A 20,981-nucleotide genomic window follows, 5' to 3' on the forward strand; every position below is an offset into this window, starting at 1 on the left:
AGATCTTTTACATTACCTTTAGTCTTGGTTAAATAATATCTTCTGGTGTCCTATCTCAAGTTTTTGTAATTCTTCATGATAAGATAGGACCATGACTCCAGAAAAAACTCAGTTTGATTAACATCAGGGAAGGCGACAGAGGGACCTCCTTTTCACGGCTTACTTCTTATGACATCCCATTCAGGTACTGCTTCAGTAGCTCACACCACCTTTTCCATCAATGGCACCTTATATACCAGTCAGTCCTCCAAGTGGCTTATTTGTCCAACCTGGTTTCTGTCCCCTTTTACACACAGGTATGAAGCAGGTGATGGGTAATGTCAGGACAGTTGGGGTGGCTCATAGCAAGTCCCAGGTGGATAATCTAGCATTACTTTTTAGAACATGGGAATCCATGCCACCTGCTGTTTCTACTCCTCAAAAAACAGAAAGAGTCCTTTCAACACTTTGTTTCATGAGCCAGCATACTTTCTAGAGAGTAGAAAACACATTTGCAACCATTAAAAGTTTCTGTCTCCTCATGAAGATATACAGTATCTTTCTGAGAGGAAAGAAGCCACACATCCTTATTTAGCTGCCCCATATGAGAACCAGTCTATGACATGAGGTTGGAGGTTATCAGAAGTGGGATTTTAATTAATTAACTAATTAATTGATTAATTAATTAATTAGAGACACATAGAGAAGCAGAGACATAGGCAGAGGGGATCAGAAGTGAGATTTCTGGAGGGTTCAGAGCACAGGTGGGAAGGGGTATGGGGGTAAATGCTGGTGCTGTCTTCGTATATTTGCCACCATGGAGAAGTATTATTTTCATAACATTGCAAATAAAGAAAACTGAAGCAAGATAAATAATAATCTGAGCAGGAAAGTTTGGATAGAATAATCAAGGTTTGAAATTACTCTGGAAGAATGAAGAACATTTTAAAGAAGGGCTTTCCAAGATAAGGGAATAGCCTGAGCAAGGGCAAACTTTACACCCATGTCAGAAGTCCACACAATGGCTGGACAGAAAGAGGAAGGCTCCTGGATACAACATTGTGGCCAGGACTAAGGTTCTCCCTGCTCATAATAGCATACCTCAAGTCACCCTTTGTTGTATGAACTCTTTTTCCTTCCCTCCTCTCTCCTCCTTCTAGTGCTTTTTACTGCTCCATACATGTCCTCTTCCACATCCTCTGATACAAGGGTGGTGATTTGGCATCCTGCTTTGGTAAGTTATTTCCTTGAGGCCATGGTGAGTGATGCAAAAGTTCTTCTTAAAAAATAAGAGATTTTTAAGACCCTGAGGGCTCTGGGCAAACCTAGCTACATCAGAATGTTGAGAATGAAAATGGAAAAGTGGGACAGCTAGCTTCTGAATTATTCTCAGTGCTGGCATGGCACTGGTGCCTGGAAAGTTGACTTGGCTTTCCTTAAAGCAATTCTGACCCACTGTCCTCAGGGACATTTCCATAACTCACTCTTGAACCAAATATCAATTTAGTGATTTATTTGACAGTGTGAAAAACAGCTCTAAAAAATCCTTCCTCATGTGATCCTTCTTGTGAAAAGGCATGACAGTAATTTGGAATATTTTAGTTAGCAGAGAGAATAACTCAGTGTTATGGTTACTTCATACAAAACCCTGGTCTTATAACTGAAATACTAGTAGAAAATACATATAGTAGGTCCTGAAAAATGAATTTTTAAATAAATGCATACATAGTGCATTTTTGGTGTTCCTGACATTCTGTTATGAATCCACAAATTCTTTTTCTTGGAAGTTTTATTTAAATGAGTTAGTGAAGATACAGTGTAAATATTAGTTTCAGATGTACAATATAGTGATTCAGCATGTCCATACAACATCCCATAAACATCACAATAAGTGCACTCCTTTATTGCCATCTCCAACTTAACTCATCCCCCTAGCCACCTCCTTTCTGGTGACCATCATTTCTCTATAGTTACCTGTTTCTTGGTTTGCCTCTTTCTCTTTTTCCCCCTGCTTATTTGTTTTATTTCTTAAATTTCACATATGAATGAAATTACATGATATTTGTCTTTCTCTACCTGGCTTATTTCACTTAACATAACTCTAGCTCCATCCATGTCATTTCAAATGGCAAGGCTTCATTCTGGATTTTTTTTTTTTTACTATTTTTTAAATTGGAGTTCTATTTGCCAACATATAGTATAACACTCAGTGCTCATCCTGTCAAGTGCCCCCCTCCTTGCCTGTCACCCAGTCACCCCATCCCCCTGTCCACCTCCTCTTCCACCACCCCTTTGTCATTTCCCAGAGTTAGGAGTCTCTCATGTTCTGTCACCCTCTCTGATTTTCCCCACTCATTTTCTCTCCTTTCCCCTATGATCCCTTTCACTATTTTTTAATATTCACTATATAAGTGAAACCGTATGATGATTGTCCTTCTCCGACTGACTTACTTCACTCAGCATGATGCCCTCTGGAGAATATGAAATATGAAATATGAAATACCTCTGGAGGGTATCATGCTGAGTGAAGTAAGTCAGTCGGAGAAGGACAAACATTATATGTTCTCATTCATTTGGGGAATATAAATAATAGTGAAAGGGAATATAAGGGAAGGGAGAAGAAATGTGTGGGAAATATCAGAAAGGGGGGCAGAACGTAAAGACTCCTAACTCTGGGAAACGAACTAGGGGTGGTAGAAAGAGAGGAGGGCGGGGGGTGGGAGTGAATGGGTGACGGGCACTCCCCGTCACATACACTCCCATACATATTCTGAATGTTGGTAAACTGAACACCAATAAAAAATAAATTAAAAAAAAATACCCTCCAGTTCTACCCACATTGAAGCAAATAGTGGGTATTGGTCCTTTCTACCTTTCTACCTTGCTAGAAGCAAAAACCCTCTGTAGTGTTTGGGCTGTTCTCTCTTTAAATCTCAGGTGGAATTTGTAGGTGTTCAGGATGATTTGAAAGTTATGTAGGTAAGTTGGTGGGACCAGGTGAGTTGAGGACCCCTACTCCTCCACAATTTTGCCCCCCCTCCTATTACAAATATTTTTAATTCACGGTTTCCTCACTCATAGTTGAAAAGAGGCCCCATAAATAACATCTAATGGCATCCTTGAATTGCCATGATATAATCGGGTACCTATGTTTCACAAAGTGCAGAATTGAATCAGGAGAATTAGCGCTCTTATTTACCTTCTCAGTCCTTCCTGTCACATGTTCCAAATCCCACCCAAATTCTCCCATTAGCTGAGGTAAATCGATATTAAGCTGCCATAGGGAAATTATTACCACAAGGACTATGTGCTGAGCTATCCCCTTGTGGAACATACATCCTGGTGGGCTTTTCTCTGCCTCTAGGCTCCTCCAAAGGAAAATCCATGCCCCTATTTGCTGTTGGGGATTGGAAGTGAGCTATGTCTACAATTCTTCTGTGCTCCCTAATGTGCTGGCCTGATTTTTCTTATAGAATGATTTTTCCTATAGAATGGAAAGGTATTGGGCTCCTGTATTGAGGCTTCAAGAAAATTAAGACTGCATTAGTTTCTCATTTTTGTGCAACAAATTAATACACACTTATTGGCTTAAGACAGCAACACAGGTTTATTAGCTTATAGTTCTAGAGGTGAGTTGTCTAAAATGAATCTTACAGGTGCTAAAATCAAGGTGTCCATATGGTTGGTTCCTTCAAAAAGTTCCAGGATACAATCCATTTCTATGTCTTCTCTTTGTATTAGAAGGTGCCTGAATTCCCTAGTTTGTGGCCTTTCTTACATGTTCTGTATTTCTGGATTTTCATTCCAAACTCTGCTTCCAACATCTCATCTCCTTTTCTGTGATTAGCCTTACCTCCTTCATATAAATTCTCCTGTGACTATCTCATCACATTACTCAGTAAGACAGGGGGATCCTCTCTTCAGAAAACCTTTCTAGAATTCAAGCAAGTCATCAAGAGGTTAATATAAAAGATGTGGCTGATATAACTCAGGAATTACTTGTGGAAGCAGAGAATACTCCTCTGTATATGGCTGTATTCAGGAATCTGGAACTAGGATGTACAGTTTCATCAATGCCCTTTGAGGTCATATTCATGAAGAGAAGAATTCTGCAACTGTTGGGATTTTTAAGACCACCATGAAGAAACCCCCCTATCAACATCCAAAGGATCCCAGTATGACCTTCTGGGACCTGCCTGGAACTGGAACCCCCAATTTCCTTCTACATACATATCTCAAAATGGTGGGATTTGCTAACTATGATTTCTTCATCATTGTTTCTTCTTCATGGTATAACTTTAATGATGTTTTGCTGAACCAAAATTTTAGGGAACTAGGTAAGAAATTCCACTTTGATAGAACCAAGGTGGATAATGATTTATATAATGAAGGGAAAAACAAGGCCAGGTCCTTGAAAAGGGAGAGAATGCTTCAGCAGATATGAGACAGCTGCCTGACTACTCTCAGCAACATCAGAGTGCATGAGCCAGGCAACTTCTTGGTCTCCAAGTTTGACCTGGATGACTTTGATTTCCCAATACTGGAGGAGACTCTGCTGAAGGACCTCCCTGTTCATAAGTGCTACATCTTTGTGATTCTGTTGCCCAATTTGGGTGAGGCTTCCATTGAGATGGAGAGAACTTTATTCAAGGAAAGGATTTGGCTGGATTCCCTGAAATCTCTGGCTTTCACTTCCATCCCCTTTATGGCCTGCTTCAGTGACTTTGATTAGTCCCAACAAGAGAAGTGTTTGAATGTTTATGAGAACTATTTTGGTTTGGATGAGAAATCAGTCAAAGGGATTGTCAGAAAGCTGGTAATGTCTGTGGAGGAGATTAAGAGTTTTATCAAGTCCTTACATTTCTGGTTACTTCTAAAGAATAACTGCATAGCTGCCAAGGCCATGAAGTGTACTGAAGGCCATTGCTTTATGAATGGAAGCCTGTCATCCAATCTTTTCCAGCTTTTGAAAATCTATTTTCTACATTTGAAATTCATGAACAAAGTGATTGATGATGCTAGAATTTTCTTGCATAAGATTTCAGAGAGCATAAGTCTCAGAAGATGCCAGACACATAGTTCAGAGACTAACTAAATAACAAAAAAGCTGGGCAGCCCCAGGGGCTCAGCGATTTAGTGCCACCTTCAGCCCAGGGCGTGATCCTGGAGGCCCAGGATCCAGTCCCATCTCGAGCTCCCTGCATGGAGCTTGCTTCTCCCTCTGCTTGTGTCTCTCTGCCTCTCTCTCTCTGTCTGTCTCTCTGTGTGTCTCTCATGAATAAATAAATAAATAAAATCTTTAAAAAATTGATTCTCTAAAAATTAAGTAAATAAATAAATAAATAAATAAATAAATAAGAAAAGCTTCTCAGATCTTGTGTTCTATGAATAGAACATGTGTTCTATGAGTAGAACCTACCACCAAGGCCATATCTTCCCTAAAGTGGAGAGAATGTCTTCATTGGAGAAAACCCATTGCTCCATATACAGAATCCATTGCTATGCAAAGGGGAATTCACCATAGGCTCTTCGTGGATTCCCTTAGCTATTTGCACCCATATTTTTCCTTAATCTCTGTTACGAGGTAGTTTACATTTGTTTGATTTACTCAGATAATAAACGTTAGGTACAATCAAGAGATTGTTCTCCTTGGTTTTTTTATGAATGATTTTCCTCAGACCTCATATCAATACCCTCTTCACCAATCTAAGGGAAATGCATGAGTCAGGGAACATGTCTAAGTGAGAAATGTAGTGTGTAGCAGGACACTACAGCAGGAAAGAGGAAATTGAAAGAGGATTAGGGAAATGTACCAGGATGTCAAAGTTTGATACTACTGAGGAACAGAGGGAAGGAGCAAAGTCAGAGTTTATATTTTTAAAAATTTATCAACATTAAATGGCTGAGAGATCAGTGAACTGTGCACAATGACAAGAGATATGAAAGTGGAGGCAAATTCAGAAGGAATTTGAAAGCAAAGATGAATTGAATTTGGTAAGCTGGAAGAATAATGTTTTTTACTTCTACTCAAATACTCCAAAAAACTGTGAAACAGGAGCTGGTAAACATCAGCAATAGCAGTCTCAAAGCTGAAGGATTCTTATTCCTGCTGTTACTATGATTGAAACTGTTCCCTCTTCTTTGCCCATTCCTGGTATAAAATGGATGTTTTATCATTTAAAAGGTGCACATAGGGATGCTGTCTTTCAAACCTCTAATTACTTTGAAGTCTCTCCCCAGAGGTTGGAGGGCACTAGTGTTCCACAATTCCCTGACCACTCTGTGCTGCCCCTCTGCTCAGGAAAGGTCTGCAGGAGGAAAGAAGAGAATCAGTAAGGCAGAACATGAAAGACTGTTTGTGCTGCCTCATGCACAACAAATGTGTGAAATATTCAAAGGGAGGGAGATCTTGACCTTATTTTTGTGGCCACATTGCATTTAAAATGGCCTTAGATATTCAAAGCATCCTGATGTAGGATTAACATTCTCATGATCTGGGCTGCTTATCATCTTGCCACCAGATATCATCTATCCTCACAAGAGTAAGGACTGAGGAAATCCACCTTTTTCACCTCATCAACCAGATGTGGGCATCACTGGGACTCATACAACCTTCCTTTCCTCTAGAAATTATGACCTTTTCAAGATCCCTAGGCCTTTCCCTCCCAATCCAATGGGTTTTCATTAAAACAGCAAAAGGAAAATCCAATGAGTCTTGTATAGGTCCCTTTGGGAAAACATTTATCATAAAACCAAGGTTATCAAATACTTAACAGTGGTGGGGTTCTCTTTAAAGTTCCCTTGTTTCCAGAAGAGACAGGCAAATGAATCTTCCATTTGAGAAGGAAGAACTTAGTAGAAGGTGAAAGTAGGGGAATAAGTTTTAATGCTTTGGTTTTATCATTCTTATCCTAGAGTGAACAAGAGCATTTATGTGTCTGGCTGGGATTTATGAAAGATCTAAAAGATTCTCCTGGCCATGCATAATGTGAAAGAGGGGTTTGTTAAAAGGGTAGAGAAGTGTTAGGGTCCTAGGGGAGGAGACAGAGTTGTGAGGTACCTATAGACCAAGACCTATAGGTCCAGCTGACCAATGATTGTGAGCGATTTGGTGTCATTATCAGCTCATCATCCAAGACTCAACCAGTTTCTGTCTGAGGTGGCTTCTGAAGCTCCTTCAGAGCTGCTGTAATTGTTGGCCATAACTTTTGGCATCTGGAGCGAGTCCATGTCATTCAGCATTTTCACTACCATCTCACTGTGCCTGAAATATTTTATTTCCCATGAGACTTCCTCTTGAACACAGAACTCCTTTTAATGACCTGAATTTGGGGATAGTAGCTTGGATCACCAGAGAGTTGCTGTAGGTGGAAACTCCTCACCCCCAATCCTCAATGCTCCTGTCTGAAAGCATCATATAGTCTTCTTACCAGCTGAGTCAGTGGTAAAACAGCCATTGTCCGGGATGCCTGGGTGGCTCAGTGGTTGAGCATCTGCTTTCAGCTCAGGGCATAACCCGGGTGTCCTGGGATTAGGTCCTGCATTAGTCTTCCTGTGGGGAGCCTGCTTTTCCCTCTGCTTATGTCTCTGCCCCTCTTTCTGATCTCTCATGAATAAATAAATAAAATATATATTAAAAAAAAAAAACAGAAACCAACCATTGTCCTAAGTTCTCTCCTGTTTAGGAGCTGTGAGATGACATATTGCTTCTTAGAACTAGGGCATTGTTAGAATGGTCATGTGAAAACTCCAGCTATCAAGCCACTTAGGCCTCTCTCCTAACACATCAGCCCTAAATTTACATACAAGGGACAAATGAACTCATTTCCTGGGAGTCATCATGAAGAAAGGAGGAAGTAAACTTAATGATCTTTGTTGGGATGCATAATTATGACAGATTACTTTTATTTTTTTAATTTTTATTTATTTAAATTCAATTTGCCAACATATAGTATAACATCCAGTGCTTATCCCATCAAGTGCCCTCCTTAGTGCCTGTCACCCAGTTACCCCCTCCCCCACCCACCTCCCCTTCCACAACCCTTTGTTTGTTTCCCAGAGTTAGGACTCTCTCATGGTTTGTCTCCCTTTCTAATTTTTCCCACTCAATTCCCCTCCTTTCCTTTATAATCCCTTTCACTATTTCTTATATTCCACATAGGAATGAAACCATATAATTGTCCTTCTCCGATTGATGTATTTCACTCAGCATAATACGCTGTAGTTCCATCCATGTCGAAGCAAATGGGTACTTGTCTTTTCTGATGGCTGAGTAATATTCCATTGTATATTGAAAGCTAATTGTGGGTCAGGTCACTGTTAACATTTTATATATTCCAGATAAACTGAAGTGTAGCACATTTCTCATCCATCCAGACATGGGGGAATCTGCACTGGAAGGTCAAGTCCCCATAACATTTGGCTTTGAAACTAGTGGAGCTTAACTTCAGGAGTTGTTGGTTTTTGTTTTTGTTTTTGTTTCTGCTTTTACAATCAGTGGTGTTTAACATCAGATATTTTAGAAATCAACTGGCTCAGCTTTGGAAGAGCCAGAGGGCAATAGGATACTGACCCCAAACCTTAAACAGTATAAAAAACCCTTTGGAGATAACAGCATAGAAGCAGCGGTCTCAAATGTCCCTGGGTTATTTGTTACTAATATTAGAATGTGCACTGGAGGGACAGGCATCTCTAGGAGACTTCTCCAAGAACAGATGAGCTGCTGAGTGACATCTCTCTCCCCACCCACTCCTAGTTACCAGAACACTTTAGGGAACTAGCATGAACACTTTCCACAGAGCTTGCTAACACTACGTGACCCATACTTACATGCTGTAGTGTGTTTGCCCTATCCAACACACCTCACTTATGCAGGAGTGTCTCCAAAGTATCCCCAGTTAGGTCTCATCCTTTACATTACCCCCAGTAGGTACCATGGAGCAACACCTACCTTACAAATACCATGCACTCCACCTCCATGTATTCTAATGGACTTGCCTCAATCAATCCACCCCACCCAGCAGGAGTTCCTCCAAAGAAGTTCTTGATGAATATCATTCTGCAAGCAGGCCCAACAGTGCATTACTCCACTCCAGAGTGACTTTTCTTCTGCAGAGAAGGGAGGATAATCAAACATACAAGTTCAAATACAGACGTAACAGTAGATTGGGACAGACATCTGATATGACTTCTATTCCAGCCCATTAACAAAAACCTCAGTGGTGACAGCACAAAGGGAAAGCCTTGTATGGGGTGGGGGGGCACTACAACTTTAGGACAGACAGACTAGATACCTGGTCTGACAGCTGGCTATGCACAGCAACTAAAGCCTCAGGGGATGACCTAGGGTGAATACCCTGATGTTTGGTATGACAGTAGTCCTGGTAAGTGGGCTGTGAGTAAACTTCTGCTCTGACACAAATACAGGGCCAGGAAGTCCCAGAATGGCTCCTTAGCAGCACAGGGACAATACAAAATGCAAAGGAGTCCACTGCAGCTAACCAGAATGAAGGCAAATGCATTTCAATCACAAGTAGGGCACACACAACACATATGAGACACCACAGATGGACCTAGTTCTGTTTGAGTAGGGAACATTGCACTATAAGGCACTATAGGGCAGGGCCTATTCTTCATGAGGACATAGCTTTCAAGGTCAGGAGACCTAGCTGAGTTTCCTAATAGAAAGAATCACAGAGTATTTAATGAAATAAGGAGAAGGAGAAAAATGAAAGACAGGACACAATCACAGCAAAAGAGCTAACTGAAATAGTGTTAAGCAATATGTCTGATAGACAATTCAAAGTAATGACATAGATATAGGTGCTGAACTTGAGAAAAATGTAGATTTCACTCAGGGATGCCTTCAATAAAAAGGTAGAAAATATCATAAAGAACCAGACATGAAAACTCGATATTAAATTAAAAATTCACTAGAGGGAAGAAATAGTAGACTAGAAGGAACAGAAGAACAGATCAGTGACTCAGAAGACAGAGTAATGAAGAACAAACATAAATAAATAAGTAGATAAATGGAAAAAGAAGGAAAAGGAGGAGGAGGAGGAGAAACAGAAGAAGAAGAAGAAGAAGAAGAAGAAGAAGAAGAAGAAGAAGAAAAGGTGGAGGAGGAAGAGGAAGAGGAGGAAAGAAGATGGATAAAAGGAAGAAGAAGAAATGAAAATAGGTCATGGAAATTCAGTGATATCACCAAGTGTAATGACATTCACACCTAGGAATCCTAGAGGGAGAAGAGAGACAAAAGAGGGTAGAAAATTTATTTTAAGAAATAATAGCTGAAAACTTCTCATATCTGAGGAAGGAAACAGACATCTACGTCTAGGAGACCCAGCAAGCCCTCAACAAAATCAAACCAAGGTGGTCCATATCAAGATACCTAAATAGTTAAAATGGCAGAAAATAATGATAAAAGGTGAATTTTAAAAGCAATAGGAGACAAGAAAGTAGTTGCATACAAGGGAATCCCCATAGAACATCAGTTGATTTTTTTATCAGAAACTTTGCAGAGCAGAAGAAAGTGGCATAATATTTTCAAAGTACTGAAAGAAAAAGAATGTGCAGCCAAGAATATTCTATTGAGTAAGGCTATTATTCAGAATAGAAGAGGAGATAGTTTCCCAGACAAAATAAACTTATACGAGTTCATCAGCACCAAACCAGCATTATAAAAAAATGTCTAAAGGGAAATCTTTGAGTGGAAAGTAAAGGCCATAACCAGGGTTAAGAAAATTGGTAAAAAAAAGAAATTTCGCAGGTAAATGCAAACATAATAAATGTAGTGGAATAATCCTTTATAAAACCAATCTTGAGTTTATTTATTTTTATTTTTTTAAGATTTTATTTATTTATTCATGAGAGACAGACAGACAGAGAGAGAGAGAGATGCATTGACACAGGCAGAGGGAGAAGCAGGCTCCATGCAGGGAGCCCGATGTGGAACTCGATCCCAGGTCTCCAGGATCACACTCCGGGCTGCAGGCAGCGCTAAACCGCTGTGCCACTGGGGCTGCCCAATCTTGAGTTTAAAGCACGAAGAAGTAAAATCAATTATATCTATAATATCATTCAAGGGAATCACAATATAAGGATTTAAAGTATGACTCCATATATATGTAAAACATAGTGGCAAGAGGAGTAATGAATGGGTTGAAACTTAAGTCAACTTAACCAGCAACTTAATATAGGCTGCTAAATGTGGAACATTTTTATGCAACCCTAATGGTAACCACAAATCAAAAACCTGCAATAGGTGTGCAAAAAATAAGGGGAAAGAAATCCACACATATCAATAAGGAAAGCCATCAAGCTACAAGGGAAGATAGCAAGAGAAAAAAAGGAGAGAAATAAACTGGAAAAACAAGCAAAAACTATTAAGAAAATGATAATAAGTACATACCTACCAATAACTACTTTGAATGTAAGAGGACTAAATGCTCCAAACAAAGGACGTAAGTGACTGAATGGATAAGAAAGCAAGGCCTATCTATATGCTACCTACAAGAGACCCATTTCATCAGACCTAACAATTCATGAAGATCGAATGCAAAAGAGATGGAGAAACTTTTATCATGCAAATGGAAATGAGAAGAATACCCCTGTGGCAATACTTATATCAGACAAAATGGAGGGGAGGAGCAAGATGGCGGAAGAGTAGGGTCTCCAAATCACCTGTCTCCACCAAACTACCTAGAAAACCTTCAAATTATCCTGAAAATCTATGAATTCGGCCTGAGATTCAAAGAGAGACCAGCTGGAATGCGACAGTGAGAAGAGTTCGCGCTTCTATCAAGGTAGGAAGACGGGGAAAAAGAAGTAAAGAAACAAAGGCCTCCAAGGGGGAGGGGCCCGCGAGGAGCCGGGCTGAGGCCGGGGCGAGTGTCCCCAGGACAGGAGAGCCCCGTCCCGGAGGAGCAGGAGCTGCACCGACCTTCCCGGGGGAAAGGGGCTCGCAGGGAGGTGGAGCAGGACCCAGGAGGGCGAGGATGCCCTTCGGCTCCCTGGGACAGTAACAGCAACTGCGCGCCCAGGAGAGTGCGCCGAGCTCCCTAAGGGCTGCAGCGCGCACGGCGGGACCCGGCGGGACCCGGAGCAGCTGAAGGGGCTCGGGCGGCGGCTCCGCGGAGGGGGCTGCGCGGCCCCGGGAGCAGCTCGGAGGGGCTCGGGCAGAGGAAGAGGCTCCGTGCGGAGGGGGCTGCGCGGTTCCAGGAGCAGCTCGGAGGGGTTCGGGCGGCGGCTCCGCGGAGGGGGCTGCGGGGCGGGAGCGCGAATCCACCAGCGCAGGCTCCGGAGCACAGGGCGCCGGGACACAGCCCAGGATCCGGCCTCCCCCGGGACAGGCAGAGGCCGGGAGGGCCCAGGACAGCAAGGACGCTCCTGCCCCAGCTGAGCAGATCAGCGGCCCCGCCCGGAGCCTCCAGGCCCTGCAGACGGAGTTCCTGCCGGAGCTGAATCCAGGTTTCCAGAGCTGCCCCGCCACTGGGGCTGTTCCTCCTGCGGCCTCACGGAGTAAACAACCCCCACCGAGCCCTGCACCAGGCAGGGGCACAGCAGCTCCCCCAACTGCTAACACCTGAAAATCAGCACAACAGGCCCCTCCCCCAGAACACCAGCTAGACCGACAACTTCCAGGAGAAGCCAAGGGACTTAAAGAACACAGAATCAGAAGATACTCCCCGGTGGTTCTTTTTTTGTTTGTTTGTTTTTGTTTTGTTTTGCTTTTTGATTTGTTTCCTTCCCCCACCCCCCTTTTTTTTCTCCTTTCTTTTTCTTTCTCTTCTTCTTCTTTTTTTTTTTTTTCTTTTTCTTCCCTTTTTTTTTTTCTCTTTCTCTTTTCTTTCCTTCTTTCTCTCCTCTCTTTTTCTCTTTTTCCCAATACAACTTGCTTTTGGCCACTCTGCACTGAGCAAAATGACTAGAAGGAAAACCTCACCTCAAAAGAAAGAATCAGAAACAGTCCTCTCTCGCACAGAGTTACAAAATCTGGATTACAATTCAATGTCAGAAAGCCAATTCAGAAGCACTATTATACAGCTACTGGTGGCTCTAGAAAAAAGTATAAAGGACTCAAGAGACTTCATGACTGCAGAATTTAGAGCTAATCAGGCAGAAATTAAAAATCAATTGAATGAGATGCAATCCAAACTAGAAGTCCTAACGACGAGGGTTAACGAGGTGGAAGAACGAGTGAGTGACCTAGAAGACAAGTTGATAGCAAAGAGGGAAACTGAGGAAAAAAGAGACAAACAATTAAAAGACCATGAAGATAGATTAAGGGAAATAAACGACAGCCTGAGGAAGAAAAACCTACGTTTAATTGGGGTTCCCGAGGGCGCCGAAAGGGACAGAGGGCCAGAATATGTATTTGAACAAATTCTAGCTGAAAACTTTCCTAATCTGGGAAGGGAAACAGGCATTCAGATCCAGGAAATAGAGAGATCCCCCCCTAAAATCAATAAAAACCGTTCAACACCTCGACATTTAATTGTGAAGCTTGCAAATTCCAAAGATAAGGAGAAGATCCTTAAAGCAGCAAGAGACAAGAAATCCCTGACTTTTATGGGGAGGAGTATTAGGGTAACAGCAGACCTCTCCACAGAGACCTGGCAGGCCAGAAAGGGCTGGCAGGATATATTCAGGGTCCTAAAGGAGAAGAACATGCAACCAAGAATACTTTATCCAGCAAGGCTCTCATTCAAAATGGAAGGAGAGATAAAGAGCTTCCAAGACAGGCAGCAACTAAAAGAATATGTGACCTCCAAACCAGCTCTGCAAGAAATTTTAAGGGGGCCTCTTAAAATTCCCCTTTAAGAAGAAGTTCAGTGGAACAGTCCACAAAAACAAAGACTGAATAGATATCATGATGACACTAAACTCATATCTCTCAATAGTAACTCTGAATGTGAACGGGCTTAATGACCCCATCAAAAGGCGCAGGGTTTCAGACTGGATAAAAAAGCAGGACCCATCTATTTGCTGTCTACAAGAGACTCATTTTAGACAGAAGGACACCTACAGCCTGAAAATAAAAGGTTGGAGAACCATTTACCATTCGAATGGTCCTCAAAAGAAAGCAGGGGTAGCCATCCTTATATCAGATAAACTAAAATTTACCCCAAAGACTGTAGTGAGAGATGAAGAGGGACACTATATCATACTTAAAGGATCTATTCAACAAGAGGACTTAACAATCCTCAATATATATGCTCCGAATGTGGGAGCTGCCAAATATATAAATCAATTATTAACCAAAGTGAAGAAATACTTAGATAATAATACACTTATACTTGGTGACTTCAATCTAGCTCTTTCTATACTTGATAGGTCTTCTAAGCAAAACATCTCCAAAGAAACGAGAGCTTTAAATGATACACTGGACCAGATGGATTTCACAGATATCTACAGAACTTTACATCCAAACTCAACTGAATACACATTCTTCTCAAGCGCACATGGAACTTTCTCCAGAATAGACCACATATTGGGTCACAAATCGGGTCTGAACCGATACCAAAAGATTGGGATTGTCCCCTGCATATTCTCGGACCATAATGCCTTGAAATTAGAACTAAATCACAACAAGAAGTTTGGAAGGACCTCAAACACATGGAGGTTAAGGACCATCCTGCTAAAAGATAAAAGGGTCAACCAGGAAATTAAGGAAGAATTAAAAAGATTCATGGAAACTAATGAGAATGAAGATACAACCGTTCAAAATCTTTGGGATGCAGCAAAAGCAGTCCTAAGGGGGAAATACATCGCAATACAAGCATCCATTCAAAAACTGGAAAGAACTCAAATACAAAAGCTAACCTTACACATAAAGGAGCTAGAGAAAAAACAGCAAATAGATCCTACACCCAAGAGAAGAAGGGAGATAATAAAGATTCGAGCAGAACTCAACGAAATCGAGACCAGAAGAACTGTGGAACAGATCAACAGAACCAGGAGTTGGTTCTTTGAAAGAATTAATAAGATAGATAAACCATTAGCCAGCCTTATTAAAAAGAAGAGAGAGAAGACTCAAATTAATAAAATCATGAATGAGAAAGGAGAGATCACTACCAACACCAAGGAAATACAAACGATTTTAAAAACATATTATGAACAGACAAAATGACTTTTTTTTTTTTTTTTTTACAAAATGACTTTAAATATAAGACTGTAGCAAAAGACAAAGAAGGACATACATAATATAAAGAAAACAATCCAACAAGAAGATATAACAATCGCACACCATTTGTATGCACCCAACATGGCAGTACCCAGGTATGTAAACCAGCTATTAACAGACATAAAGGAAATCAAAGGAATACAATAATAGTAGAAGACTTGAACACCTTGCTGACATCAATGGGTAGATTATCCAAATAGACAACCAACAAGGAAACCATGGCTTTGAATGACACATTGGACCAGTTGGATGTAATGGATATATTCAGAAGGTTGCTTCCTAAAACAACAAAATACACATTCTTTTCAAGTTTACAGGGAGCTTTCTCCTGCATAGATCACACATTAGGCCATGAATAAATCTCAATACATTAAAAAAGATTGAGGTCATAATATGCATCTCTTCTGACCAAAAACTTGTGAAACTAGAAATCAAGTATGAGAGGACAATATAGAAAGAACATAAATACACGGAGGTTAAATAACAAGCTAATAAACAATGGATGGGTCAACTAAGAAATCAAAAAGGAAATTAAAAAATGTATGGAGAGAAATGAAAAGAAACACACAATGGCCAAAAATCTTTGGGATGAAGCAAGAGCTGTTCTAAGAGGGAAGATACAGCAATACAGGACTATGTCAAGAGCCAAAAAACCCTCAAAGAAACAGCCTAAATTTACAAATAAAGGAGGTAGGAAAACAACAAATAAAACCCAACACTAGTACAAGGAAGGAAATGATAGAGGTTAGAGTGGAAATAAACAAAATAGAAACTAAAAAAAAAAAAAAGAGTGTCTGGCTGGTTCAGTCAGTTAAGCATCTGTCTTTGGCTTGGGTCATGATCCCAGGGTCCTAAGATTGAGCCCCACATTGGGCTCCCTGCTCCATGGGGAGTCTTCTCTCTCTCTTAACATAAATAAATAAAATATTTTAAAAAAGAAACTAAAAACCTAGATGAATAAATAATAGAAAGGTAGATGAAACCAGGAGCTAGTTCTTTGAAAAGCTCAACAAAATTGACAAATGTTTAGCCAGACTCATCAGAGACAGAGAGAGAGAGACAAGAGGACTCAACTAATCAAAGTCAGAAATGAGAGCAGAGAAATAACAACTGATACCACAGAAATTTAAAGGGTTAAACAGAATATTATGAACAATTACAGGCCAACAAATTGGATAACCTAGAAGAAATGGATAAATTCCTAGACATCCATAACCTTCCAAAACTGATTCAAGAGGAAATAGAAAATTTGAACAGACTGATACCTAACAATGAAATGGGATCAGTAATCAAAACATTCCCAACAAAGTGCAGGACCAGATGGCTTCATAGGTGAATTGTGTTAAACAGCTAAAGAAGAGTTAATAACCTATTCTTCTGAAACAATAAAAAAATAGAAGAGGAAAGAAAATTTCTAAATTTATTCTAAGAGGCCAGCATTACCCTGAGATCAAAAGCAGTTGAAAATAATTCTAAAAACTACATCTTCTTTATCCATTCATCTTTCGATGGACACTGAGGCTCCTTCCACAGTTTGGTTATTGTGGACATTGCTGCTATAAACATTGGGGTGCAGGTGTCCCGGCGTTTCACTGCCTCTGTATCTTTGGAGTAAATCCCCAGCAGTGCAATTGCTGGGTCGTAGGGCAGAAGATGTGGTCTATGTAAACAATGGAATATTACTCAGCCATTAGAAACGACAAATACCGGCCATTTGCTTCGACTGGAGGGACCTGGAGGGTATTATGCTGAGTGAAATAAGTCAATCAGAAAAGGACAAACATTATATGGTCTCATTTATTTGGGGAATATAAAAATTAGTGAAAGGGAATAAAGGGAGAGGAGAGAAAATGAGTGAAAATATCAGTGAGGGTGACAAAACATGAGAGACACCTAACTCTGGGAAATGAACAAGGGGTAGTGGAAGGGGAGGTGGTCAGGGGGTTGGGGTGACTGGGTGATGGGCACTGAGGGGGGCATTTGGCAGGATGAGCACTGGGTGTTATGCTATATGTTGGCAAATTGAACTCCAAAAAAAAATTCTTTAAAAATTAAAATTAAAATTAAAAAAAATAAAGCATCCAGAACTGAAAAAAAAGAAGAAGAAAGAAAGAAAGAAAAAGAAAGGAAAAAAAAGAAAAGAAAAGAAAAAAGAAAATAATACTAAAAAAAAGAGAAAACTACAGACCAACATCTCTGGTAAACATAGATGCAAAATCCCCAAAAAATATTAACAAACCCAATCCAAAAATACACTGAAAAATCATTTACCACAACAAAGTGGGATTTATTCTGGAGATGCAGAGATGGTTCAACACTTGCAAATCAATCACAATGATACATCACATGTACAGGAGAAAAGATAAAAGCCATAGGATCATTTCAATAGATGCAGAAAATGCATTTGACAAAGTATTGATATATCCATTCAGGATAAAAACCCTCAGTGTAGTAGGTTTAGAGGGAAGAGACCTTAACATAACAAAGGATATCTATGAAAAACCCTAATAAACATCATACTGAATGCTGAAAAATGGAAAGCTTTCTCTCTAAGATCAGAAACAAAACAGGGATGCTCACTCTCATCACTTTTATTCAACATAGTCCTGGAAGTCCTAGCCACAGTAGTAAGACCAAAAAAAGAAATAAAAGGTATCCAAATTGGTAAGGAATATGTAAAACTTTTTCTATGTGCAGATGACATGATACTATATGTAAAAGGCCCTCCAGGTGCCTGGGTGATTCAGTGGCTAAGCATCTGCCTTTGACTCAGGTGGTGATCCCAGGGTCCTGGGATTGAGTCCTGTATCAGGCTCCCAGCCAGGAGCCTGGTTTTCCCTTTGCCTATGTCTCTGCCTCTCTCTGTGTGTCTCTCATGAATAAATGGATAAAATCTTTAAAATAAACCCTGAAGAGTCCATCAAAAACTACTAAAATTGATCATGAGTTCCATAGTCACAAGATACAAAATTAGTATACAGGAACACCTGGGTTGGTCAGCAGTTGAGTGTCTGCCTTTGGCTCAGGGTATGATCCTTGTCAGGATATAGAGTCCTGCATCAGGCTCCTTGCAGAGAGTCTGCTTCTCCCTCTATGTCTCTGCCTCTCTCTCTCTCTCTTTTTTTTTCTCTCATGAATAAATAAATAAATAAAATCTTTAAAAATTAAAAAAATTAACATACAGAAATCTGTCCCATTTCTATGCACTAACAATGAACCATCAAAGTGAAATTAACAAGCTAATACCATTTGCAAGTACACCACACAGAATAAATAACTAGAAATAAACTTAACCAAGGAGGCAAAAGACCTATATTCTAAAAACTATAAAACACTGATGAGGGAAATTGAAGATGACATAAACAAATGAAAAGATATAACCCACTTGGGCAGCCGGGGTGGCTCAGCGGTTTAGCGCTACCTTCGGCCCAGGGCCTGATCCTGAAGACCTGAGATCGAGTTCCTCATCGGGCTCCCTGCGTGGAGCCTGCTTCTCCCTCTGCTTGTGTCTCTGCCTCTCTCTCTCTATCTCTCTTTCTCTCGGTCTCCCATGATTAAATAAAGTCTTAAAAAAAATAACCCACTCATGGACTGGAAAATTTAATGTAATTAAAACACCCATACTACTCAAAGAAATTTACAGATTCAATACAAGTTCTATTAAAATACCAATAAGTAATCCTCCTCTCCACGAATCCTAAAGTAATCCTAAAAACTAAATTGGAACTAACTACGAAAGACCTTGAATAACAAAAGCAACCTTGAAAACAAAGAAAAAACTAGAGAAATCACAATTCCAGATTTCAAGGTATACAAGAAAGTGTAGTAATCAAAACAATTTGGTTCTGACACAAAAATAAACACAGGATCAATGGAATAGAGAGCCCAGAAATAAACCCACAAGTATATGCTCAATTAATCTAGGTAAAGGGATAAAGTATCTTCAACAAATGGTGTTGGGAAAACTGGACAGCAACAAGCAAAAGAATGAAACTGGACCACTTTCTTACACCACGCACAAAAGTAAAGTCAAATTGGGTTAAAGACCTAAATGTGAGACCTGAAATCATAAAAATCTTAAAAGAGAGCATAAACAGTAATGTCTCTCACATCAGCCATTGCAACATTTTTCTCGAAATGTCTCCTAAGGCAAAGGAAACAAAAGCAAAAAACAAACAAACAACAACAACAACAACAACAAAACAAAAACCTATTGGGACCACATCAAAATAAAAATATTTGTAAAGTGAAGAAAATCATCAATAAAACAAAAAGTCTACTAAATAGAAGATATTTGTAATGATATATCCAATGAGGGGTTAATATCGAAATGTATAATGAGGTGATACAACTGAGCAGAAAATAAACCCAAATAATCTGATTTAAAAATGAGCAGAAGACATGAACAGTCATGTCTTCAGGGAAGACATCCAGATGGCCAACAGACACGTGAAAAGATGCTCAATAGCATGAACTGTCAAGAAACGTAAATCAAAACCACAATGAGTTGTCACCTCATACCTTTCAGAACAGCTAAAATAAAAAACACAAAAAGCAAAAGTATGGTGAGGATTTAGAGAAAATGAACCCCTGCACACTGTTGGTAGGAATGCAACCAACAGTGTAGTAGTGACTACTACTATGTTGTAGTCACTGTGAAAAACAGTATGGTTGTTCCCCAAAAAATTATACGTAGAATTACTATATAGTCCTATAACTCCACTAATGGGTATTTACCCAAAGAAAATGAAAACACTAATTCAAAATGAAAAATGCACACTAACATTTATTGCATCATTATTTACAGTAGCCAAGATATGGAAGCAAGTCAGGTATCCATCCAGAGATGATTGGATAAAGAATATGTGGTAGACAGATGAAATGGAATATTATTCAGCCACAAAAAGAATAAAACCTTACCATTTGCAATGGACATGGATGGGGGGTAGAGAGTATAATACTTAGTGACATAAGTCAGTCACAGAAAGAAAAACACCACAGGATTTCACTCCTAAGTGGAATTTAAGGAACAAAAACAGATCATAGGGAAAAAAGAATAAACTCTGAACTATAGAGAACAAATTGATGGTTATCAGAGGTAAGGTGGGTGAGGGGATGAGTGATGGGGATCAAAGAATACACTTATCATGATGAGCATCAAGTAATGGTTAGAAGTGTTAAAACATTATATTGTACATCTGAAACTAATATAGCACTATATGCTAATCATATTGGAATTAAAAATTAAAAGTAAATAAAGTCTTATAATAACTTCTGTTTTTGTCATATCAACAAAGCTTAGATTCATTTGTTTTGATTTGTATTTCTATAAATGTTGGGTCTTTTTGCTTAATTACACACTTATGTAGCTTTGTAAAACATTTGCATGTTCCAATGTAAAATAAATTGCATTGATTAAAATTCAGCCATTACACTGCTTCTCTGTGTGGTACCATCCCTTCCACTATAGATAATAGAATTTTATTACAGAAATTGTCTCATGTTTAATTGAAGAATATATGCAAATATATATTCATCTTTTATATTAGTAACATACTATGCACATACATAATTCTCCATCTTGTTTTTTGGATTGAACAAACAGTATATCCTGGAGCTGAGAGCATAGCAATATGTAGGATATTACTCGCTCCTTTGTATAGTTGTGAAGTCATCTATTTTGTGGTTGTAATATCCTATTGAAGAATATTTAATTTTGGGATTTACCACTTCAAAAGTGCTGCAATTAATAATTTTAAGGATGTATCTTTAAAATTTTTTTCTGGCATTTTTGTTCTTCCTCCCAGCTTTTTAA

The 20,981-nt window shown here is 39.6% G+C and overlaps 1 protein-coding gene across 1 annotated transcript in view; it reads left to right on the top strand.

Annotated features, from left to right (window-relative positions):
* Nucleotides 1–20,981, top strand: part of LOC140641090 (transcription initiation factor TFIID subunit 9-like) — a 152,151-nt gene that overhangs the window by 118,798 nt on the left and 12,372 nt on the right. The window contains 1 exon segment of the mRNA XM_072840402.1: nucleotides 1,140–1,213. The gene's annotated coding sequence lies outside the window, so the exon portion shown is untranslated.

The sequence above is a fragment of the Canis lupus genome, chromosome 10, assembly GCF_048164855.1.
Source record: "Canis lupus baileyi chromosome 10, mCanLup2.hap1, whole genome shotgun sequence".
In the NCBI taxonomy this organism is placed as follows: Eukaryota; Metazoa; Chordata; class Mammalia; order Carnivora; family Canidae; genus Canis; species Canis lupus.